Source organism: Platalea leucorodia, assembly GCF_965183815.1.
Source record: "Platalea leucorodia genome assembly, chromosome: 5".
NCBI classification, from domain to species: domain Eukaryota; kingdom Metazoa; phylum Chordata; class Aves; order Pelecaniformes; family Threskiornithidae; genus Platalea; species Platalea leucorodia.
Window position 1 is genome coordinate 71,617,365 of NC_138827.1, and position 25,687 is coordinate 71,643,051.

Sequence of the window (25,687 nt, forward strand, 5' to 3'; positions counted from 1 at the left end):
AGCATTTCATTAATTTCTCTTGATGTGTAAAGCTTTATTTTTCAGACTTTAATGCAACAGCATGGCTTGCTCCCAACAATCAGATGAGCTTCTCTTTTTTGTGAATGGCAGGAAGGTAAGTTTTTAAATGCTGCTTTTTTTTTTTTTAACAGCAATGCTTTAATGTTTACTTTAATATTCAGGACAGTTGTTACTCTGGAGCAACAGTTCATTCGTGGATAATCATCTCTTGTCTTTGATCTTCCTTATAGCATCCTGTTTTCTACCACAGTTTTTACATAGTCTGAGTGACTTTGTATCACCCCTCATATCACAGAATTTTTAGAGTTATAATTAGTTAGCTGTTTACTAAAACTTTATACTAATATGCTCCTGAAGTTGATGTAGTTGGAGTAAATACATCACTAGTAAAATAATATGCTGCTTACTAATATAGTTTCAGTAATTCATCAAAAGAAAATAGTAGTAGTTATTTTTTTTCTGTTCTTGATGCCAAAAGCTCACATTTCATTTTCTAAGACATTTTGTCACCTTTTCTTACTTTGCAGGTCAAGTGAATAAGAATTCCTATTAACAAACATGTCACCCAAAACATATTATAAGCTGAAATGAAGAGATTTTATTTCTTTGTTAAAAAACAAACAAATCAACCAACCTTGCTGTATATTTTTCTAGAGACATTTTTCAGTTTTTTGTCAACATTTTTATATTCTCCAAGGAAGGTACTGGCTTTTTTTTTTACCAAGTGAATTAAGGAAAAGGAATTAAATTTTTTTCTGTCAGTTAGGTTTTATCTGTCATTACATGCCAGCTGTGCTTAAAGGCATATTCTGAAACCTTATTTCACTCCGTGGTTCCAAATAAATTCCTGAACTAGTTCATGTTGTCTTACACCTGGTAAATTGGAGCATGCTGCTGGTATAGCAGAACTGTTGAGAGAAGCCTGTGGTTCAGTCTCTTTTCGTTCTGCAGCAATGGGTCCTAAAAAATGTTTTCAAAAAGTCGTTTGTATTATCTTGTCTTCAACAAGTTGAAGCATGCTGATGATACAGCAACATTCTTGAGACGAGGCTAAAGCAAGGCCTGCAAAAGCCCCACTCATACACATTAAACTTCATTACACTGAAAATATACTTACTTAGGTATCCTCCCTGCTCTTCTTATACTAAGATTTTCCTCTGTTTTTATGCTGATGGGTCTCTGCAAATGAAAGGGTTAATATCAACTTCAAGGAGGTAAAAATACACAGGATTTTCAGGCACACAAGCCCAGGGCTTTAAAATGAAGGGATTTCTGATTCATGCTGATAAGAATCAACAAAGGATCTAGTCCAAAGACACTTCTTTCTACTTTTGTCCATCCAGTGCTTACTCAGCCTCTCTTCCCTTTCAGTTCTGTGAGTTTATTATTTCTGTTACTTTAAAAGGACATATTTGACCAATACTGCCTGATCCATGCATTTCTTTATCTGCAGATTGTGATCAAGTGACAGGATTCTATTGCTGAACAAACACACCACATTAATCCACAATCACTGCATTTCAACATCATAGTTAATCCTTGTGAGGCAATTATATTAGATCCCTCTCTAATCCATAATCTCTTTTTTTTCTTTCATAATGTAGGTAATAGAGAGGCAGGCAGATCCTGAAGAATTGCTGCTGTATTATCTAAGAAAGAAGCATATCCTTCTTTTGAACTTTGCCTCTGAGTTCTGTAATTCTGTAAATTACTGCAACTGGGGATTAAGATGATTCATTTCACTTTTCTTTGGGAACCAATGTAAACAGAACAATAAGTAGAAATAACACAACTCACCTTGCATTTGTTCTCGGCAGAGCAATCCAGTGCTATATGTGCATAGTGTGTGTTAGTTACTTGGGTATAACATTGTAAAGTTTGAGCGTAACTTTTCTAAGTACTACCCAAATCTTCTTTACAGCTTCCCAAAGCATGAAAAACGTTTCAGTGCATTTGTGATGAAAACAGTAACTAAAAAAATCAGCACAGAACTACTTCTATAGTTAATAATTTATTTAGGCCCCAGTCCTTCAGAGAGTTTTGCATAAGCTTATTTTATTATCTTATCTTTATTTTCTGTCATTTGAGACTCTTCAGGTTGCTAACTGCTGTCAGGGCTCTATTGACTTCAGTGGTAGTTATCCCAGCTAAGAATCTGCCATGCAGGTTATAAAGTTAAGCAAGTGTGTTTAGCTTTGCTGTTGAGAGCCTTCTATGCTGAAAGAAAAACAACATTAATTTAAGGATTAACTGGAGAAGGGCAGTAGTGGAAAGTAATTTATTAGCTGCAGCTTTTTTATTAGCTTGCATTGTGCATTGTCCAAGCATTCAGAATAATTAGCATCTCTTTAACAGTGAAGTGGTGTGATATGATTAGTCATATATTGATTACCAGTGGGAATGCACCAGTGGATAAAATTGCTCTGGGTTTAAAGAAATCTAGAAACATGGTGAAATCAGATGGAAGACATCATCTGGTAGCTAAGCAAAATGAATGCAAATGCACACACCCAATGGGAAGAGTAATAGAACTATGTAACATTCTGAAAAGGAGCTAAAATGAAAGGAAATGGTAGATTCCACTGGACTGCAGGGCACTGTGACACCAGAAGGAGGAGCTTGTGATTTGAGGGTGGAGCCTTTATACCGAGGCACATAATGGAGGGAGTCCTTCCATGCAGGATTTAGGTGTGTGCACTTGGGTGTTGTGCTCCATTTTAAATTACTATACTCCTTGCACGTTCAGGAAGTAGCACTGGAAACATACTGAGATATGCTGGTACTGTTTTGCAAATGCAAGATACAGATAATTATGTGTAAGGATTAGGAAAGTATTATGAGTAAGGCTAATAAGAAGACCTGTTGCTGTGTTTGTTCAGCCCATCCCACTTACAGGGTCCTGATTTCAGTGTTTTGGGAATTTACCAGATATTGACTGTAGAGACTGAAAAACTGTATTGGAAGTCTGCCTCACACTCATTTCTCTCTCTGTCCTTAACCTTCTCATTGCTTTATGTGCTCTATTTTCATCTATCTTGTACACATTTTCTTGTCTCTGGAGCTGTCTGGTCAGAAGATCCCTCCAGTTCTGCACATGCACATAAAAAAAGGGAGACTCAGAAGAAAATAAAGAAAAAATAACTGTTGTAATGTTGTAATTTTTTTTCTTTAATGGTCTCCTTTACAGTCCATCTCTCAGGTACAAAATATGGCTGTGGAGTAGGAGGCTGTGGTGCCTGCACTGTGATGATATCCACATATGATCCAGTTGCCAAGCAGATACAGTATCCTTACGCTGATATTTGCAAATAGTCATTTAGTGTTTTGAGAAAACTGACATTCACTGGGAAATATTTAGTTTCTTTCCATTTAGATGGACGTTGGGGAGTTCTGGTATGTATTTAAAAGCCTTACCTATAGCCTTCCTGTACAAAGGTGATTATAAGGTTGGTGTCACTGTCATGCAGTAACAGAGATTTAGATCCTCTCTCTTCAATCTTTGAAAAAAAACCCAAAACAAAATCCCAATACCAACCACCCCCAACTTTCTGGGGAAATGATGTTTTTAAATAGTGTTCTTTATGATGTGAGATTTCAGCAGCCCTTTTGTCATCTGCCTCTCCTGATTCTTGTGCTTATTTGAGGATATGTCACTGTTGTTAAGTCTTCACTAGGTGTTTCATATAATCATTGATAAAATCTCCTTGGACTTCAGCAATAGACACATTACGTTGTAATTGTACAGTTTTGCCCACAGCAAATTTAGGAGTTCTACTTTCTTTCTCTCCCTAGCTCTTGAAACTGTTCCATTAGAAATGCTGTGCCTGACCTCATCACATCTGGCTCTAGACTTTGAGTTTCAACAAAACATCTAGTACTTTTTTTTCTTTTTTTTTTTTTTAAACTTAACTTTCCACTTCTTTAATTGGAAAAGCTTATTGCTTAATGCCTAAGTCCCAGCTGTAGGAGCAGAATGCATACTCTCACAGTCCAAGTGCAGGATTTTTGTATGCTTGCAGATCATTCTCCCTATATCTTTCTGCTCAATTGGAGCATTTCTAGATTAGTTGGAGTATATATCCTTTGTTTCCTCCTCCATAGACCCATATGACAAAGTTATTTAACACCACAGTTCTCCTTCACACCTCAAAGACATTGTCCTGCCAACTCCTGCCTTCTCCCCATATGCTCACTGCATGGTGCTGCTGTCACTACTGTGGAAGGGGTTGGAAGCATAAAAACCAGGATTCATCCAATTCAGGTGAGAGTAAGCTGGACTGTGTAGGACTACAAGATAATGAGATTTTCCTGCCCTATGTCTGCAATGAAGCTGGGATCTGTGAGAAGGTGCTGTGAGTCTATGCAATGTACAGTCTCTGCAGGGATTCTAGAAACTCTGAATTTTGTCAAATTGTTTTAGATGAACAGGTGTTTTTAGGAATTAATACAGCAGTTGCTGGGTTGTGATTGGCCCTTTATGGAGCATGGAAGGAACTCCTCCTAATGTACTACCATGCAGGGAGCACATGACAATCTCCACAACACAGGGCTATCCATCCGTATGCCATGTAGGATGCCAGCTTTCGGAAGGGGATGGGGAAGAATAAAGAGCATCAGTCAGTTTAATTTAGTCACTAGCATGGCATCTGGCCATCTCATTGAGGACAACATACTGCATATGTTGTAATAAGGGATGAGTGACTCCAGGTGGCAACGAGACTGACAGGTATTAAATTAGACACATTTTCCCTGTGTGCCGGAGATTTCCCTTGGATTAGGTCAGCTCTTTACTTCCTCCACTCTGGCTTGTCCCTGAAAAGCACAGTCTGACCACATAGATTTAAAAATCTTTTCTAAACTTCCTCTTTTTTCTCAATATTATTTTCCAAGAGTCTTGACTCTGGGACTGGTCTGTGCTGAAGCTCTGGTTGACGAGATGGTCTGTGTTCTGTCTTTCATGATTACAAATATTTAACATATGATTAACGTCTAAACTGAAAGTCTTGGGCCTTATTCTATTCTCATATCAAGGAATTAGGATCATGAGGGTCTAAACTGGAGCAAGTATTATCCTTTAACTAGGTGATTGCCCTGAGCATTCTCCTCATGAATGGTCATAGTGGCATAGTCAAAATGCTACTACTGGCCTACAGCCAGTAAATTGTAAACAGTATAATAAAGGGATAAGTGTTTGCTTGCCATGGTCATAAGTATGATTTGACTTAAAGAGCAGTAGATGATGTTCCAAAGTGGTATTTTGTCATAACCGTGGTGGTTTAAGGACATCTCAAAATCATAAAAAGGTGGTTCACACTGGAGACTTCAAATGGGATACACAGTGGTATTTAGCACTGGCTAAATATTTCTGAAAATCCCTGCTGTTGCACATGATACAGGCCAATTATAGACAGCTACACATCTTTTGCTAGGGTAGGTCAATATTTTCAAATGTGTTTCTTATTTTGGGACAGTTGGTGGTATCTGAAAAGGCTGAGCCTCCTCGAAGTACCTACCTGGAATCTAGCTTCATTTGGAAATTCTTTTTGGTTGAGCTTTTGGAAAATCTAGCTCTTTTAGCTTTTAAATGTGCTGGGCACTTACAGCTGCCACTGACTTTATGTTTACGTGTACCCTTGCAATGCACTTAAGAATCCTTTGTGTCAGTTCCAATGACTTGATCCAGGCACCACTGAAGGAATTTTGAGTTTTTTCTGTTTACTTTATGGATAGTTGGGTACCCAAAGGGAACTCACTCCTAGGGCCCTATGGTTTAAGAGGTCTCCTGGAGCAACTTCAAGTAACTAAACAAGTCTGCTTTGGAACAGGAAGAATCAAAACATGAATTTACAAATAAAGCACAAAGCTGCCTCACTGCTTTTATAGAGTAGGATATGATTTCTTTAGGAGCCAATATGTTGCCAGCTGAGAGGAACTGCACAATGTTGCTTGGATGAGGAAGAAAGCCTGTGTTCATCTTGTGACCACAGGAGGTCAGGTAAGTTACATTAGGGTTTTTTTTCATTATCTCCTGTTTGCATTATAAAATTTGTAAAAAAGGGCCATCTTGAACTATGGCAGCAGCTACTTTTCTGTCCTTGGGCATTTAGCCCAGACTGAACTCTGTGCTCTGTGCTTTCGGTGCTGCAGAAAGGTAGCACAAGCATATCTGCGTTGCTGTATAGTCAGAATACAGACAGGTTTGACCTATTTAGTGACATTTTCCTGTGAGAGTGTGGATCTTAATATTAAACGTTTAAGTCAACTTTGTTTTGTGAGGAAGAAAACTGTTGATCAGAGATACCTTTCTTAAAAAAGTTGGTCTTGATGTGAAGTTGAACTCCCTTAACAGAAGTTCTGCAGCCATCAGCATGTCTTGTTTCTATGTGCTTGAGACACCAACTCTGAATTTCTGAAGATGAAACAAAGCTATTCCTGTGCAATGTCAGTTTGTACTTGTAAAGCCTTTGTAAACGTTACTGCGTGTTAGTGGCTCCAAGATCTTCAGGGAAGAAGTGTCTCGTTCTTCTGCATTCTATAGTAATTGATATATTGGTATCGCTTCAAAATACATTGTTTTATTCTTACTCTACATATGCATATTCTAAAATCACAAGTCACCTCATTTGTGTTTCTTCTGGTAAAGGTTCCACAATTATTATGTATAAGGGTACACATGGAAACTCCAGTACACATAAGGCCTTCAGAAAGGTCCTCCATTCCCTGTGTGCATCTCAGAATTTGTCGTCTTCATCCACCTGCAAGAAGAGGCCATAGTGCCCTAATATGACTCCATCTTACTTCATGATGAGAAATTTATCCTTGGATAAATTTCCTCTGACTGAAAAACTTCAAGGAGCCTCTAAAGTAAAATGTCTGGTGATTGGAGGAAAACTTGTTTTGACAGTGAAAAACCTTAGAGCCCTAAGGAGCGTAATTGGATTTGTGTGTATGTGCACGTGTGTATTGTCTCTGCCACTTTAAGAACTGAAAATCATTGGTCAGCTGCTGCCAAGGTTGTTTGAAGCATGAATCTGGCAATGCAGCAGTTGCCAGTTACAAAACAGCACTTTGGGTGCTCTGTTATTTGGCTTTCACTGATTTACATTCCTCGTAGTTGCTTTCATCCAAGTTAAACAGCTGGTGCCTAATTATTGTGAAGATCAAGGGAGACCCAGAATTTTTTACCATTTCATCAATGGAGTCAGTCAGTAGACTAGGTCATCCAGAGGCAGATCTTATAGTTACCATGGCCACGATCTGTTCAGAGTGCTCAGAGAAAATGACTGGGAAAGGGATAAGAGACTTCACACTAGGATACGTCAATCTCTTTTCCTATTCAACATATTTGAGACCTGTTGCTATCTGGTCTAAAAAGATTTTTGATTCTGAAAATAAATCAGGGAGGCAGAAAAAAATAACCAGTGCTGGTAACACGGCATATCCAGAGTCTTCTTTCATGTAAACTCCTGAAAGCTCAGAAGATGCACAGCCTCACAAGAGGCCTTAGCAGAAAAAAGACATCTGTAGACAAGTAGAAAGAGCTAATTTTTACGGTGTCCTGACAGCATGCGGTTCTTGCAAGGATGGAGAGGCTCTCCTTAAGCAGAAAAGAAGTCTTTCTGATCAGATGGACTGCTACATTGTTTGTTGTCATGCCAAACTCTCTCTGTCAGAAAGCTCCTTAACAGGCACAGTTTATGAAAAGAACACAATTATACCATCCAGCACCGCATTTTCACACAATAGACATTTCACCCAGTGTGGCTGCTACACATTTGCTATGACCAGTTTCAGGAAATACTGCAAGATCTTTCTTGATGCTTGATGTATTTCAAGCAAAGGCTTGAGAGTGATTAGTATGATAGTCTCCTGTCTTTAGAGTAGTTTGTGAATAGGTATAACAGAACTAAACATTAAAAATCAATTTGGGCATCTTGAATTTTTGAATGCAACTCAACCTATAAAGTGTCAAAACTCAATGTCACCTCAAGAAAGAATCTCATCTGTTGACAAAGACTTGCAACTTACTCTGAAAATATGAATTCTCCTTTTTTGCCCCCCAATTTCTTTGCAGATTCATTCAGGTCTTTGCAATCCAGAAGAATTCCCACCCGTGGATCCAACACAGGAATTTGTATTTCCTCCTGAACTAATGGTAGGCCTTATTGACTTTTGTCATCATGCAAGCATGACTGAGTTCCTGCAGACATTGAAAACATGATGGTTTTGTTAAGCTGAAAGATCTATCCTCAGATAAACAGAAAATACCAGTTTTAGTCAAACATAATGAGGCGTTTCAATGTGGATAATCTATATGTTGTCATTATGACAAATAGCTCAAATTTTCAAAAAAGAAATTGTTTGCCTCTCCAGAACCAAAAATGTGTTTCCAGACTTTTCCCAAAAGAACTCCTTACTCAGAACCATTTCATTTTGGACCAGTTGGCCTTTTTTGTAGAATATAGTGTTTTCTTTGAAAGTTCCCAAATGACCTTTTCCATCTTTTCTGTCTTGTAATTCTCTGTTGGATTCAAGTGACCACAGGACCCATTGTTTCCTTCCAACTGGTACATAGACCCTGGCAACCTGAGACTGGACTTACATGTGGGAAATGCTGCAGGTCCACAGGAAACGCAAAGGACTTGAAAAGACAAGAAGAGGGTTTATTGCAGCAGTTATTGGAAAGTCACATAAGGACAGATGGGAACCTGAAAGGAGGAGGTGTAAAGTGCCCATGATCTCCAGAGAGAGGCAAGAGAAGAGAGCTGTGAAAATGGTAGTGCAGGATTTACCCAGACCAGACTGAGTAGCATCCAAGCAGGCAGGTCCAGGCTGGTTTTTTAATCCTCACTCATGTTTCAACAGCTTCTTGTGAAATTCCTTGTTTGCACTCCTTTTGCAAATATTCACAGGTACTTCTTACTGCTATTACACAACCACCTCAGAGGCACAGAAGTTCATTTGAGTTCTGGGAAAGCATAGCATGGTTCTTTGATTTGTTACTGCATTACAGAATGCTGTTTGCTGCAAGGCAGTTGGCTTTCTAAACGTTTGTCATAGAGTACAACTTCCTTGATTAATGATTGCCTCTCAGCGCAGAGCACGCATAGTAAGGCATAAGATCCTTTATGAAATCATGAAGTGGAAGACAGATTTGCCTTTCTGCTGCTTGACTTGCCTTTGAGAGACGCATGCTTTAAGAATGCAAATATTAAATGGACATTTTGCAACCCTTGGATTAAAAATCTTGGCTGAGCTGCTACTGGCTCAAAAAGCTGTTCAGCCAGAAAGAAGGTGCCGTCAGCTGTTCTACATGGTCAGACTGAGTTGCCAGGAGGAGTGAACTGCTTCTCCAGGCTACACAAGGTCTTTAACATGACCTTGATTGATTATGCTGAGCTCATTCAAATCCCGTTGTAGTCTGTTTCAAGCTCTCAGTAGATTAAAACAGGTTGGGCATTAAGCTCCATGTTTAGAAATTAAACCTGCTTGGTGAATATGCTTTAAATGTCTGGAGTAGTGGAAAAAGCATGTGAAATGCAGCTGTGAAGATATCTAGGCAGTAATACTTAGTGGCAGATTCTCCTATGGCAGGAGGTGTGCCCACACCACTAAGATTATGACTGGTTCCACAGACACGTAGCTTCTTTTTCATGTTTCAGGCATGTCTTTTACCTAGAAGGCCAGTCCATAGTTGCAACAGTTCTCTGGCTTGTCCACTTGTCCACTGTTCATTGCATTGTCTGCAAAGACAGGTGTTTTTCAGTGATTGCTTTTGCATATTTTGAAACCAATATTCTACATGGCATTTGTCAAATATGAAAAGAACATATATGGTATTCTCGGGGGAAAAAAAGGATATGTTTAGTCTTGTAAGACAGGAGGTGTCTGAAAAACACTTTGATGAAATGAAAATGTAAATACCGATCAACCATCCCAAGGAGACAATATTTCTGAAAAGATTAGTCCTTGCAGACAAATGGGAAAATGGGTACTTTAATTTTAAAAAAACATTTTACATATTGTAGAAACTAGCCTGGGTCTAGTACAGTGGATACAAGACACTCAGCAAATGGGGAGGCAGTGATCCTCCCTGACTAAGAGAATACACTTCTTGTATTCTGTCACATATGCAGTGAGATTTTGGCATCCTGATTTCCCACAAAGTCCAGTCACGTTGCTTTATTGTTTACATCATATATATAAATGGTGTCTTTCAGAATCATCAGAGCAGGAGAAAGGCAAACATAAGGCTAATCTTCTCCTGCCACTCATTTAGCGTGTCTCTTACCAAGTCATTTAGTTGGTTCTCATCTCAGTTTCTTGGGCAATAATATAGTTACAATAAAATCTCAGCATTGTACAGCACTTCAGGAACCTCTGATGAGTCCTATTAATGTCTCACTGTCTATCATGACACAGTGTCCTAGTTATCAATATGGTGGTTTATATTGACATTAGTCAAAATTACCAAATCTTTGTCATCTCCACCACAGAGAATGGCTCAAGAGCAGCAAAGAACAACTCTGGTTTTCCATGGCAAGAGAACAAGATAGCTTTCACCCACTAGCCTGAAGGAGCTTCTGGAGCTGAAAGCCAAGCATCCAAAGGCACCCCTGGTTGTCAGGAACACGAGTATGGGTATGGAAGGACAAAAGATCTTTTGACACAGGGATTACATTATGCAGTAGGCACGTAATCTTGCATTTTATCTTCTGGGGATCATAAATGCATTCTCTCACTGCAATGGTTGTGCTTCAATATTTAGGCCAATGCCATTTCCTCTGATTTTTTGCAGCATGTCAATAACTAGATTAGGACTAGTATCACCATCACCTGAGCCCAGGGTTTGTGCTGCATAACTTCCCTCAGTAATCTCAGAGAGACAATTTGTGTGAATAAGGAAGGACTCGCTCATGCTGATGAGCGCCAAACACTTCACATCCACGTTAGCTTGAGCATCACAAAATAAATAATGCCCATGAAAAGGGCAGAGTAACCCCATATGCCATTATATCCAGGCACTGGCTAGTTTCTGCGTATTATGGATGTTGGGGTTTTTACTTTTATAAATTGTCAGTATACTTTTTTTGGAGGGAGTAATCAGTCAGGAGGAATTTGGTAAGACTGTTTCCTTCACTGTTGGGACAGTAAAGGCACAGATCAAAAGAGAACCCTTTGGGTATTCTAGTTATCTGTACATTGCCCAGTAAAGGGCATGGCATTTGTTCAGTAATATACCTCCATGATGCAGTACTTGGCAAAGCACCAAATCTTAAGTCTAAAAATTTCAAATCCCTTCACATCAAGGGAAGGCTCCCTGTTGTCATCGGATCAGGCTCTAAACCAGTTACTGCACAGCCAAGAGGACTACGATAGAAAGCCTGAGTTTTACAACAGAGAGAGTTCATAAGATAACCTAATTACTACAGGTATAAACAAGTTCAGGAATAGATTTTTTTAAAGACATTGCACAAGAAGAGAACAAGGCAATTCTGTAGGTCATGTAGAAAGGTGGATTGAGTAGCTAGAAACATGATGAAGCAGGTGTGAAATTGTGTATAGCTCTGAGGTGAGGGTGAAATCTGAATGTGATATAGGAAAGGACCAGAAACCAGTCCAGAGGAACAAGGAGCAAGAGTCAGGAAAGAGAATATTGGACGTTGGACTTCAGATCAGCATTTGAACTGCAGAAAGAAGCAGATGAAGTGGACCTGGTAAAAGCAGTAAAATGTGATATTCAAGATACCGCATGACAAAAAAACATAAGACTTTGAAACTACTTAGTTACAATGGTTTTGAACTTTTCAGTCTCTGTGTCAAAGGTTATGGTTAATTCTTTAAACAGATCTCCAATGATACTATTGTACTTTGCCTTTCAGGACTCAAAAAAATTGCCGTGGTGTCTATCACCCAATCATTCTCCATCCTGTTAGGATTCCAGAAAAGCATGTTGTGAGTAGCACAGATAATGGTAAGTCTCCAAGTTACCTCTACTGATGGTACAAACAGCGGTGACTGAATTAACTTGGGTTTTGTATTTTGAAACCAGAAGCAATAAGAACTGTTGACTGTCATTGGTGTGGAATGTTTTGGTTCTTTTCTCTCTGTAGCAGTCATTTCACCAAGCCTTTTAACCAGTACGTCAGCTCACCTGCGGTCTGGAGATGATGGATAGTGACAGACAATTTATTAAACTGTTCTGCGAAAATGTATTTGTTCAAATCTCAAATTTCTGTAGACAGCAAACACAGAGGAAGGCCCTAAGTCAGCCTCATTTTGTTTATGTTTTCACTGGTCATGAGTGACCACAAAAAAGGCATATGCACTGGTGTGTGCAAATACGCAGTGTATATTTGTCAGGTATGTGTGTATACTAGGAACCATCGCTGAATAAACAAATAGTACCTGCACTTCTTATTGCGTGTCATATAAACTGCACCTTACTATCATTTCTCTTTGTCTTCCTGCTGACAAGAGCTGTGTACAAAAGCAAATCTTTAGAGGCCTTATCAGCTATATATTGCATTTATATTGTGGCACTATGATTTCACTGTTTAAACTTATTTGATCTCAGGGCTAGCAATAGGAGCTGCCTGCTGCTTGACCCAGCTCAGAGACATCCTGATGGAGGCAGTCCCAAAACTTCCAGAGGAGAAAACAAAGACCTACAAAGCTCTCTTGCAGCACCTGAGAACTCTAGCTGGAGAACAGATCAGGAGCATGGCGGTATGCATTCAGCAGTGACAGTAAATAAGCAAACACTACAGACATATCTGTGTGAATGTCACTTACTTACAAATATGTGGAGAAAAGCTGGGTGAGGTTGGGATCATGCCTTGTAATGCTGAATAGTTAATACCGTCACAAAAGTTGTATGAAATAACTGGGAGTCCTATGCTAGTTAGCAGGGGCAAATATCCAGAGAACTGTAACCAGAGAAACTCCTGGTATCCCTGCTCACTGGCTGAGCAGAGAACTGAAAGAGGCTGAGCAAAGAAGAAAAGTGGGGTTCTCTGGTAAAGTACTGCACACCCTGCAGCCAAACATGCTTTAGCTTGACTATCAACACATAGCTGTTTACCCATCGTGTATTAGGCATCTCTGATCTTGTCCCTGGTTTTCCTTTAAAATTCCCTTATCTCAATACCTTGTATTTCTTTCTTTAATTAAGGGAATGGCCATCTCTTAGGAGGGTGGGGAGCAGAAAAGTAAACCTGGTCTCTCTCAACAGATATGAGACAGAACTTTTGAAGGGAACAACAAATTAAATCACATTAAAAAGTACAAATGTAGAACTTCAGTTAAGATTGAACAAAACAAATGTAAGTTCTTCCAGCAGTCCTTTTAAGTGAATAAAATGAGGTTACGATACAGATCTCTGTTACATGTAAGAAGGGCAAGCCTAAAAATAACCTCGCTGTTTGTTAAAGTCTTTAGAAGGACATGTTGTAAGCAGGGGATCAACATGGGACTTGAACCCAGTCTTATCAGTTGGCAAATCTGTCCTCGATTTGGCATCAGAAGATAAGCTTTGGACTCCCTGCCAAATATCTTTGCTGGATGGGCAGAACACTGCAACAGAGAGTATGGCTATAAGTTATAGTTTTCAAATGAAACACTACTATGCATCTCCTAGATGAATTAGAATGGTACATGTTACTGAATGAAGGACAACATTATCCTGGTATTTGCCTGTCATTTTAACTGGCAAAAAGTGTCTGCCAGTAGAAAACACTGTCCTTCCGTTTCATAAGGCAAAATGAAACACCATCTAGCAATCTCATGAAAGTGAGGTGGGCAGGCCTGACAGGTAGAAAGGTCTCCTTTCTACACTGCCTTTGGCGATATTGCTCCATTTATCAGACAGATTAGCTTTACTTTGTAACTCCACCACTGTTTGCTTTTATGCTTATGTCTCTCTCATTTTAAGAAAAACTTCTTTTCATTATCTAGGGCCATGCACCTAGAAACTTCTCCTGAAGTCACTGGTACTTATGTGCTTGTGTGTAGACATGTGCACCATGTTTAAATAACACTTCCAGGTATCAAGCCCAAGTAAGTCCCACTCTTGTCACATAGGATCCATGGGTACGTTGGAAAATCTTGGTAACAATTTCTACTGTCTTTGAACTAAAGATCTTCAGGGCTGATTCTCCATCTCATCGCAGTGCTCGGTAATTTCTTAAAAGCTTTCTGTGCTTTAATGATTTAATGCTCTAAGAGCCTTTGAGCAGAAACAGAATAGCCATATTTAAACGTAAATCACTGATTTTCTGAATATTATTAGCATTTGTAAGACATGTTTTTTCTAGAAAGTCTAAAATACTCAGTATTTAATGTGTGATGGGGGACTATAGCATTCATATAAAGATATTGCACTTAACATGTATCTTTATAAGATTGGCCTTTCCACTCAAAGGATTTTGCAGTCTAAGGCTAGACCCTGAATGGAGCTGACTGTGCTAAGGCCATATTGGCCTTAATATATTCTTTTGCACAGATTCAATTAAATTTGAATCTGCAGTGCAGAAATATTTCCTTCTTGCTCCACATTCAATTACAGACTACAGTTTTCTCCAACAGATGGTAAGCGGCAGATTCTTTTAAATGATCAGTTTCTTGCTGGCTGTGAGCATGCAGACATAAAGCCTAAGGAGGTAATTTCTTCTATTCTCACCCCATACTCTACAAAGGTAAGACCCCAATGTTTCAGAGGTTTCATTCAGGTTCCAGTGCAGTTGTTAGGAATATTTCCATTATCTTCAGTGGGCATTGAAACATGCAGGTTACTACTGCTTTGGAAGTAGCTAAGAAAGTTCTGGCATCCCTCCATCACCTCTCCCACTTCTTCCAGCTGGCAATCATCTCATACTTCTTTGGGCGTCTTACTGTTTTTTCCCCCACTCTTAAATGTGCACTTGTGCCCCTTCCAGATACAGAAATTTGGGCTGCCTGAATATCCCAGGAAAAATGCCATATTATCACAGAGTCTTCAGCAATAAAGCCCATTTCTGGCCTCTTCTCACTAATTGGCGATTTACACTGAACAGTCCTGTGCTGTCTTTGCGTGGGGCTTTAGAGGGTTAGAGGCAGAGGAAATGGTATCATTGTTAATGTGTTCTTAGATATCCCTCTAGTGGATGTTAGGAAAAGTACGGGGCAAGTAGAGGAAGACCCAGCTCCAAGCTAGCGTGTTGTGATTGAAGTCAATGAGGGAGTGACCACAGGAGTCTCCGCCAACCTTGATATCAGAGGGTCAGTCCCCAGAGTAGCTGCCCACTGCAATACAGCATACTAAACATATGTGGCCTCATGCTGGAGGAGTGCTTCTGCCCATGAGAGGCTGGCTGGCCATGGCAGGTTTCCCATGAAAAACAACAGGGTTCCCATGAGCTCAAAGCCTGCAAAAGCATAATCTGTGTTGGCAGCAGCAGCAGCAGTGCTTCTGCTGCCCAGAAGCTTTGAGCCTTAGTGGTGATTTGAGAGACAAACAGCTTGGAAAAGAAAATTAAGGAGGAATGGGTTAGTTCCCTCCACGAAGTAAAAGAAAAAAGAAATCCCAACCTGCTTTGTCCCATGACAAGTTGTACCACAGAACAAAAGCTATCACAGAGGGTGTTTCAGAGTCTTGCCTTTTGGAGAGAGACAGTTGCACCTAAGAACAACAGAGGTGGAGACAACGAGATGAACAAAAGACAGTAGCACTGCTGGCAAACTCAAAAGGTCACGTTGAAGAGCAGGAAAATTATCTGTCTGTTGTCACATGAGTAACGTGATATTAAGCAGTCTCACCACAGGAAATTAACACCATTTTGGGGGGAGGCTGCTTCTGCCACTCACTTCCACGCTGAATTGCCTTTTTGATTAACTCTGTTGACACAACAAAAAGGCACATGCACACTTTTTTTGCAAGACTTGTCAACGGAAAGTGTAGATGGAAACCTGGCTGTCAGTTCTCCCTCTTGTTCCTGTCAGCTGCTGGCTTTTGGTTTTGGGTAGCTTGATGTGAACGTTGCTCCAGTGAAGCAGTGTAAATCCTGTTGAGAGGATTTTCCATCTCTGACAAGACTCACTGTTCAACATGAAATCCTGAGTTTTACGTTTGTCGTGAGAGTATCACATACTCACAGTGACAGATCTAACCTGCTAACCCTTACTTTAAAAGTTCTGTGGCCGTCTGAATCTGAAGTTTCTTTCAGGGGCTACAGAAAGGGCACTTTATACACTTTCTTCAAAGGACTTATCTGTGCCTGATCATGAATGAAATTGCTATTATTATGTTTGCTTTTAAAATATGTTCGTTTGTCTCCAGAACAAAGTATTTCTGACAATAGAAAGCCCAGCTGTTTCTAGCACCTCCATCTGTAAATGCCATTACTGTAGCATAAAATGTAGAATCTCTGAGTGTAAAATCTTCACAAAATCAGGTTCCTTAGCACAGTGGGGCCTCCATGTCCTGCAGAAGAAAATGCTGTTTTCTAAGCTGGAATTCAAAGAACATACCAGCCATATATGAAGTGGCTTATACCAGGACTGCTTTTTCAGCACTCTGAAGTCATTAAACTGCTGATTTAAAATTTGGCATGTTTTCCTACATGTAGATAACCTCAAATAATGCCCTGTCCTTCAAATAATGTCTCCACTTGGTATGCCTGTCTATGATTAACTTAGTACTTCAAGAAAAACAAGAAGTTTAACTGAAACAGTAATTCTAGCAAATGTTCTTTTAAAATGTTGCTTTCTTTGAACAATGGTAACAACTAAAATACAAGGAATAATAGATTTGTTTTCTTCCAATCAATTTCTGCCATTGATGGAATTTTTCCTTCCTTTTTTTTCCCCATTAGGATGACTTTATTTCAGCCTTCAGACAGGCTGAAAGTCAGAAAAATGCTTTGTCCATAGTGAATTCTGGAATGCGCGCCCTCTTCAGTCCAGGCACAGACACCACCGTAGATCTGAGTATTTTATATGGAGGCACTGGCTCAACCACACTCAGTGCGAGAAAGTCCTGTGTGAAGTTCATAGGAAGGTACTGGTTATCTTAACGTATTTAAGACAAATGCAGGAGTCATGGTGTGCTGCATGGGGTCTGCTTGATTCTGCCAGTGGAGATCCCATCATCAGCCTCTTACAATCTGTATTTGACCAGTCCTCCCCAACAATAGGTTCTTTCTTGCTATAATTTATGCTGATTCACTTATTATTTCCCACATACTTCACAACAGCTTTAGCTGCCTGCTACTTATAAAAAAGTGTGTGTTCATGTTAGTCTATTTTTCTACCAGGCAATGGAACGATCAGATGCTGAACGAAGCTGCAGTCTGGTGCTGCAGACTGGTGCTAGAGGAAATTTTTCTCCCTCCATCAGCTCTGGGTGGAAAAGTAGAATATAGAAGACCTCTGCTTGTCAGCTTCCTTTTCAGATTTTATCTGGAAGTGTTACATGGTTTACATCAGATGGTAAGGACCGGACAAGAATTGCATACCTGCATCAGCACACAGGCTGCAGGAAAACTCTGCTTTTCTAAAGATTCGGGGATGCGAGAGGAAAGGCTAAAGGTGCTAGGCTTTACTTCAAAATATGTGAGGGGAAAAGTTTTGTTTTAGAAATAAGGGTCTGACAACACTGCTCTGACATGACCTTCCTGTCAGTATCCCTTCAGGTATGCTGAGCTCTCAAAGGAGAACATGAGTGGTTTGGGCATGCTACAAAATGGTGTTCCCCGGAGTGTCCAAATCTATCAGGTGAGGTGTGTTTGTAGCTGGGACTGCCACAGACCCTTTATTTTAATGAGTATTTTGCCTTTCTAACTTTTCATTCCTAAGCCTCCTCTAATTGTAATGTGAAGCTGCTGAAACAGTTGACCCTGTGGGAAATCTCTTATTGTTTTATAAATTTCCTGGTTTCTCAGGGTGCAGATGCACACCTTGCCCTCAAGGTGTTGTGCAGCATCAGGCTGTCCTGACACAACTGAAACAGAGGCACAGCTTTCATCTATGCAGGAACTCAGCAGAATTTAGTTAAACTGCCCAATGGGCCTCACTACAAATAAATGAAATAACCTACTGCAACATCTCTGTGATTGTTCAAGCCTTAAAGATTTATTTGCAAAGCTACAGTGTGAAAGGGAGACGTAGTTGGCATGTGAAAAAGTTTGTTCAGTAGAAGATTTCAATTACAAAAATATTCAAATTTCATCAAGAATTCTCACTCATATTTTTGTTTTGTTGCAAAACTGAAAAACTTTTAAAATCAAACTTTTGCTGCTTCTTATCAGTTTTCCACCAAAACTTTCAGCATCAGCCAAGAATTTTTTTTATTTGTTCTCCTTTAAGAAACTGAGAGGATATGTTTTACAGAGAACTCTTCACTCAGTAAAAGCCCAACCAAAACATAAGTATTGGAACATTTTCACTGTCCCTGATAATAGTCTGTTTCAAGTCAACGTGAATTATCAGCAATTCAACAACAGAGAGCACCAAAGCTGTATTTTCATTAAGTATGTCTGAAATGCTTTAGGTTCCAGGCTGTCTTTGAAATAATACAGGGGATTGTTGATGGGAACTTAATTAGCAAAATCCTGGATGAAACCATTTTTTAGTCTAGTCAACACTGACCAGAATATTAATTTACCTATCATCTCTTTAGGAAGATGGGCAAGAAGGAATTAAGAGTGATCCCTGAATATATTCCTGATTTCAGATATGTTTTCTCTGAAGTAAACAATGTGAAATATGATTATTTGAAGCAGTGGTGATGCTGAAGTCTGTAAAAGCGTGACTTGCACAAGGATGCTATCAGAAGCAGTATGGACCCGGCAGACAGCCTAGCTATAAGATCCAGAAGACTTTAGCTCTCATGTTGGAGCGGGTCCAGAGGAGGGCCGCAAAAATGATCAGAGGGATGGAACACCTCTCTTATGAGGAAAGGCTGAAAGAGCTGGGGCTGTTCAGCCTGGAGAAGAGAAGGCTGCGGGGGGACCTTATTGCGGCCTTGCAGTACTTAAAGGGGGCTTATAAGAAAGATGGGGACAGACTTCTCAGCAGGGCCAGTAGCAATAGGACAAGGAGTAATGGTTTTAAACTAAAAGAGGGTAGATTTATACTGAACACAAGGAAGAAATTTTTTACAATGAGGGTAGTGAAACACTGGAACAGGTTGCCCAGAGAGGTGGTAGATGCCCCATCCCTGGAAACATTCAAGGCCAGGCTGGATGGGGCTCTGAGCAACCTGATCGAGTTGTAGATGTCCCTGCCCATTGCAGGGGGGATGGACTAGATGGCCTTTAAAGGTCCCTTCCATCCCAAAGCATTCTATGATTCTATGATTTGTCTGCTGTGGTTCCACTGTGTCATTTTGTCCCTTTTACCTCTCTCTCTCTTGATTTTAATTTTTTTTCCTATTTATTTAATGCAATGTTTCTGCAGAAGAGACTGCCGTTTACTAGACATGTGAATGGTATTTAACATAGTATATTTCTCAGACCTCTGTCAGGGCACCTTGGTGCCAATATAGCAGAAATTCTAAAAATGGAATTAGCCCTTTATAATGTCTCCCACGAATATTGCCATAAAATCTAGATGGTTTCCACATGGATTTTATGATCACAAAATGTCTCAGGAAGTGTTTTTAAGTAAAGCTTTGTATTATTACTGTTCTGGCTTGAGGATAACATGTTCCTGTTCTGCAGGATGTTGACCCAGGACAGTCTCCACAAGATCCTGTGGGCTGCCCCATCATGCACCAGTCTGGTATTAAGCATGCCACTGGTGAAGCAGTTTACATTGATGACATTCGTCCAGTGGATGGAGAACTTTCATTGGCTGTGGTCACCAGTATTAAAGCCCATGCAAAAATTATGTAAGTAAGAAAAAACTATATGCATGTAAGTACATTAATGAGTATTTTCTATTCTTATTGTCTGATTTGGCCATATTATGAAGTATGCATTACAAATGAGGTAAGAATTTCTTTACTGTGTGCTTTAGTGTCAGATATGGACAGAAGAGTCCATATTACTGCATTCGCCACTTGTAGTACAAAAAATGTAGTAAGAAAATATATTCTTAGATTTTGTATGTACTGGAACTAGAATTTAAAGAGCTGTTCTATGCCATGCACACACAGATGCTCATGCCTTCCCTTTATTTTTTCTCAATATGCTAATCAACACTTTTCCACTTCCTTCTCTGTGTAGAGATCTGTGGTGAGAATACCAAGTGGATTATGTTTCTGTCCTGAAGTTCACTGAATTACTTGTACTAGAGATATTTGTACCATGTACTGTACTTATTTATGTGCATGCTCTACTTTCCAGACCAACTGACGCATCAGAAGCCCTTCAGGTGCCAGGAGTGGTTGATGTAGTGACATAAGAGATGTTCCAGGGTAAAACGGCAAGGCTGAGCAAGCATATGCAGAAGCTAAGGTATTTCTTGCTTCTGGAGGAGTGTCTGGACCTTTTGCTTCAGTTATTTACAGAAAAAAGAAAGTGAGTTTGCAAGTATCATCTTATTGCAATGAAATGACAATAAATGCAAGAGCTATTAATGCAGTGCCAGGCAGGCTGGGCTGAACTGAATTACCATTCTCCAGTGAGAGAAAAAAGAAAAGCTCCCTGAAATAACTTGGGATTTAAATGAATCAGCCATGATTCCTTAAGGGCTGTTAAATGAGTGATTGTCATGGATTCTGAGAAAGAATGAAATAACCATGGCATTTGAGTTTTCAAAGATGAGACAAAATAAGAATTGCCCAGTTGGAACCAATATGAAATTAATTGCCAGATTATACACTACAGTATGGTGAAGGGAGACAACACTGTTTCTTTTTGTTGAGCATCAACAGAGCTAAGAAATTTATAGGATCCATGCAGCCAGTGTGACCATACAGAACGGCCCAGGCCTCGGGCTGTATCCATCACAAGTGACGCTGTTGCATGGTATTTGCAATGGGGCAGGAACAATGCCTGATGTGCTGCTCTTACCTCTCTATTCCTTCTTGTCTGAGTTTCCCTCCTTTCTGAGTACAGACAAGGAAAGCAGTCTGTGCCAGATGGGATTTACTCAGCACAGTATCTGGCCACCTCAGGATGGACACAGGGAAAATGTTCATGACTATTGATGTCAGCAGCATTTCTAATGCCAGAAAAGTTGCAGCAGATGAAAGATGCTAATAGACTTCTCATCTAATGAAGATAAGTCTGCACTGGGATAGTATTCTTAGAGAAACAGAATATAAAAGTGGCATTTGAGCAGAATCTGTTTCCACAAAACACTCTGTACAGGAACTTAACCATTCCTGTGATTTTTCCTTGGGTAATATATTAGTGTGTTGCAGGTGATTTGTGTTGGTCAGATAACCCCTGCTGTGGCTGCAGAGTCACTGGCTCAGGCAAAGTGGAGGGCTGAAAAGGTGAAGATAGCGTATGAAGATCCGGAGCCAATTCTGACCATTGAGGTAACCGTCTGTCTCTTCTTCCTTGTCTGACAGAGCTCTTAAGTCACGTCACTCACTATTTACCTCCTTGTGTGGAGCTCTGCCAGGCTTTGGATTTTTCTTTTTTTTTTTTTTTTTTTTTTTGGCATGAGATATGACTTTATTGGTTCTGAAAATGAAGTGCAAAAAGTTTGTAAATAGCCTCCAAAGTTTTATTTTTAGAAACACAAAAAAAATCTTATTAGGTACTTATTAATCCAGCATGTCAGAGACTGGTCTTTGTAGATCTAGGACGAAATTGCTAAAGAATATTCAGAAAGTTTTAAGTGAGCAATTCCATGCTTCCAGGAGCCAAACTCCCAGCAGGAGTAGGTCAGTATAGAATTAAAATTGAGAGCTTATGTTTGCAGAAGTTCTGGAATCACACATCCTGCATCCATGTTCTGAAAATTTTCAAGTCTGGCAGGTTTTCAGTAGCAAGCAATCTGATTCTGAAATATTTTCAACAGCTCTGAATGTCATTAACAGACATTTAGTATTTCTAATCTGGGGGAAGAAGAGAATGATATGAACTACAAAAAATGAAAAAAAAACAGAAGCTCTTTTTGATGGTGGAAGGGGAACAACTATCCTGCTCTTTCTAATACTTAGCTACAACCATCTGTCCATCTGAAAAAGGATCATATGGATGATGAAAGATTGTACTATATAAAAATCATCTGACTTTCTGAATTACAATTAACATGTTGGGTTTTTTTTCTGCACTATGTAATAGAACATAATTCAAACATTACTGAAGAAAGGAAAATAGAAAAAGGAGATCTTGAGAAAGGATTCAAGTCTGCTGATGAAATTGTAGAAGGTAAGTCATACATGCAGTGCATCAGACAAGAGAGGTGAATTATGCTAGTTCAGAATCTATTTCCATCTGGTGCCTGAATTTAAATTTCTATTCTCTTCTCAAAAAAAACCTTACTCTGTTGTTGATTTTTTTCCCCTTCACTGGGAATGCAGATGAAATGGTCACATTTAAATGAAGCTTATCTAACACCTTCTAGCTCATGTTGACTAAACTCTACCATTTCCTTGTCTTGGAACTCAGCTAACTAAAATGAAGTGCCCTAATCCTAGGACAAACATTACAACTAAATAAGGCTTTGTTTATGGGTGTTAGCTAACTTAACGTATCCCATTTTAAGTTGACCGCTTGACTTAAGGCTAATCCCAGAAACAAGGGGATCAGAGTAAACTGGTTTGGAATACCACTGCTACAGTCACCAAATTCACTGTCTTCAAATATTGAACATGATCCAGTAGTCCCAGAGCATACTCTGTGCATAACATCAGACCTGTGTTTAAGAAGTATCAATGAAGAATATTCCACAAGCTCCTATCGTAGTTAGTTCTAGAGTTTAACTGTCCTTTTTTTTCCTAATACCTAATCTAAATCTCCCTTCTTGCAAACTTTAAAGGTTCACCCTCTAAACAGTCCTCTCATCTCTTCCCCATAAGTCATGTTTGCTAACCTTTATCATTGCCACTGTTCACTTCTCCATTATCTCTAATTTCACTACATCCAACTTCACTATGGTAATATTTCAGATTAGGTTTCACCAATGCCAAGTGGAGTCTCCCAGAAATTCTATATAACATTAGTATCACAGAATGAGATTAGGGTTGTTGTGGTGTTATCAATGGTGGATAAACAGTCAAGTTATGCTCCTCTGTAATCCCTGCTTACATCTTTTTCAATAGTGCTATCTAAAGTACTGGCACTTACCCATACTGAACTTCATGCCATTGATTTTAGGCCATTTCTCCAATACAGGAAAAATCACTTTCAAATCTGAACCTGTCCTTTAAAGGGCTTGCAGCCCTTTCCAGTTTGATATTATTTGTACTTTACTCATTAGTTATTAAAGCAACCATGGGGTAACATTAGACTAAGAGACTCTTCTATGATTCTACATGCATCATCTTCGCAGCTTGACATCCAATCCTGTACACTACTTTCTGAGTGCAGTTTTCAATCAATCAGTTGTATCCCTGATTTTATCTGGATTGTACTTCTCAACGTGCTTATGAGAGTAGTCTGTGGGACTACTCTGTAAAAAGACTTGTTAAAATTGAGGTATATGATATCCAGATATGCTTCTCTTAACATTGGCTTGGTCAGTTTTAATATTTCCCCTAATTCTGTGTTTTGAACACTTGAATGCAGCTCTGAAATTTGTTAGTGGGCATCTTATAAATGCTTAGACAACTCATGTATGCTTTTCTGTTTGTCCTCTCATGACATATATTATCACACCTACCTTCTGCTGTTAGCACTCCCCAAATTTCTGCATCTAAGTTTTTCTCTTCACTGAATACTAGCTACACATGAATTGACACCTGCTTGATCACAAGAGAGAACGTAACAGACCGTCAGCTCCTTTTCCTTTTTCCAACATCAATTCTATCTGTATCATGCTTGAAAGAATGATCAGATTTATCTAAGTTGTTCTTGGAGACCTCCGAGCATGCAGACTCTGCAGTCTCCCCAGGAGATTTTTTCCAGTGCTTCACCATTCCTATCATTAGAAGGATTATCCTCACTGCTAACAATTTGCTGCAATTTAAGTACTGCTATGCTTCTTGTTCTCTCTACTGTGAGCATGTAGCACAGACTATTCTCTGCCTCCTTGCAGCAGCCTTCCGTGGATTTCAAGATTCATGTCTTCCTTCACTTTTTTGGGCTGAGCCTCCTCAGTTCTGTCAGTCTCTCCATGTAGGTCCATGACCTCTGATGATTTTTTCTGCTGCTCTTTGGACTTTTTCAAACTCTTCCCCATCAAATGTTATGTCACCCTCTAGTGGCTTCAGTTCTGATTCCTACTACTTCTGCATGAACATGTGTTTCAGGAATAACTGCTGGGGAAATATTGTCAGACCCAAGTTAAGATAGAGAATTTACAGACTTAGCTTTTATGGCGTGCTGTGTTGACAGATTTCCCTCTCTGTAAGGGAAATGGTACAAAAGTAAAGTGTTGGGTAGAAACGTGTAGAAAAAGCATAATAGGAAAAGGGCATACTAATGGAAAGAGGGTAAGAAAGGAAGGGGAAAGCTGTATTTTCCCTGACGGAATGATTCAGAAGAAATTATAATCCTGTTATAGCAGAAGAGATGTAACCTCCTAAAGAAGAAAAAGCATGAGATGTTTAATTGATACTGATCTTATCCTAGGAAAAAAAAAAGCTATACAAGGATTAAGTGATTGAATAATTTCCTCTCAATAAACACAGGTCCCAGAAGGTGTAAAACTGAGATACAAAGAAATAAAAAATAAATGAAACTGTTTTTCTTTTGTGACAAAACTCTTTTCCCCTGCCATATATACGTATATATATAGGCAAATATAAATTTCCTTGTAGTTAATTTGAAACCCAGCCTAGGTTTTCCTATAATTACATACATAAGAGGTGAATTGCACATGGGAGGACAGGAACATTTTTACCTGGAAACAAATAGTGTGCTTGTTATTCCAAGAGTGGAGGATAGAGAAATGGATGTGTATGTGTGTCAACATGCGTGCAACAGACATACAGGTCAAACAAAGTATTAATGATACCTGTTTCTTACCTTGCTAAATAACCTTAAAGCTGAACTACATGGCCAGGAGTTGCTTTCAGTCTTCTGTGCTTCTCTTGAAACTCCCTAATGGTGTTCCCAATTCAGATTAATTGATCTGATTCTTTTTATGAAAATAAGAGGTGTGACTACTAATGATGAAGCTGAATGTAACAGTAGGTCTTGTGCTATTTGTACTATCCAATGCAGTGCAGAAGCAAATGAGCAGTGTTACTATGGGATGAACAAAAGGTATCTTGGATAGATAATATGGCTGTAATCTTCTTGTTGAGAAAAGGCTAATTCTGTCTTAGATATATTGGCCAAATCCTCCTAAAATCAGTGAGAATCCTCAGTACAATCCTGGACAATCACTTTTTTGCAGCAATGAGTGTCTTCAGCTTTAGAAAGAGTATTCAGACAGGTTGCATTGCTCACATGAGTAGTTACATTGATGAAGATGGGGTGATAATCATGTATAAATAGTGATAAATTAATATGTAAATAATAACAACATACAAATCATATGAAATTATGTGAAAAAAAGGTTAACACGTCCTAGCTAACATCAGAATTGGATTGTAGGCCTGTAGAAAACAACAGTTTCAAAG

General features: G+C 39.3%; 1 pseudogene across 1 annotated transcript in view; it reads left to right on the forward strand.

Annotated features, from left to right (window-relative positions):
- Nucleotides 1-25,687, forward strand: part of LOC309590329 (aldehyde oxidase 2-like) — a 48,212-nt pseudogene that overhangs the window by 3,220 nt on the left and 19,305 nt on the right. The window contains exons 2-21 of the transcript in view: nt 33-115; nt 1,626-1,683; nt 3,209-3,305; nt 4,174-4,276; nt 5,371-5,451; nt 5,926-6,016; nt 8,106-8,176; nt 10,518-10,662; nt 11,904-11,995; nt 12,599-12,750; nt 13,455-13,548; nt 14,608-14,717; nt 16,872-17,056; nt 17,313-17,487; nt 17,680-17,772; nt 19,719-19,888; nt 20,346-20,456; nt 21,368-21,497; nt 22,242-22,328; nt 24,929-25,054. The product of the transcript in view is annotated as an aldehyde oxidase 2-like (transcript). The remainder of the gene's footprint in view (nt 1-32; nt 116-1,625; nt 1,684-3,208; nt 3,306-4,173; nt 4,277-5,370; nt 5,452-5,925; nt 6,017-8,105; nt 8,177-10,517; nt 10,663-11,903; nt 11,996-12,598; nt 12,751-13,454; nt 13,549-14,607; nt 14,718-16,871; nt 17,057-17,312; nt 17,488-17,679; nt 17,773-19,718; nt 19,889-20,345; nt 20,457-21,367; nt 21,498-22,241; nt 22,329-24,928; nt 25,055-25,687) is intronic.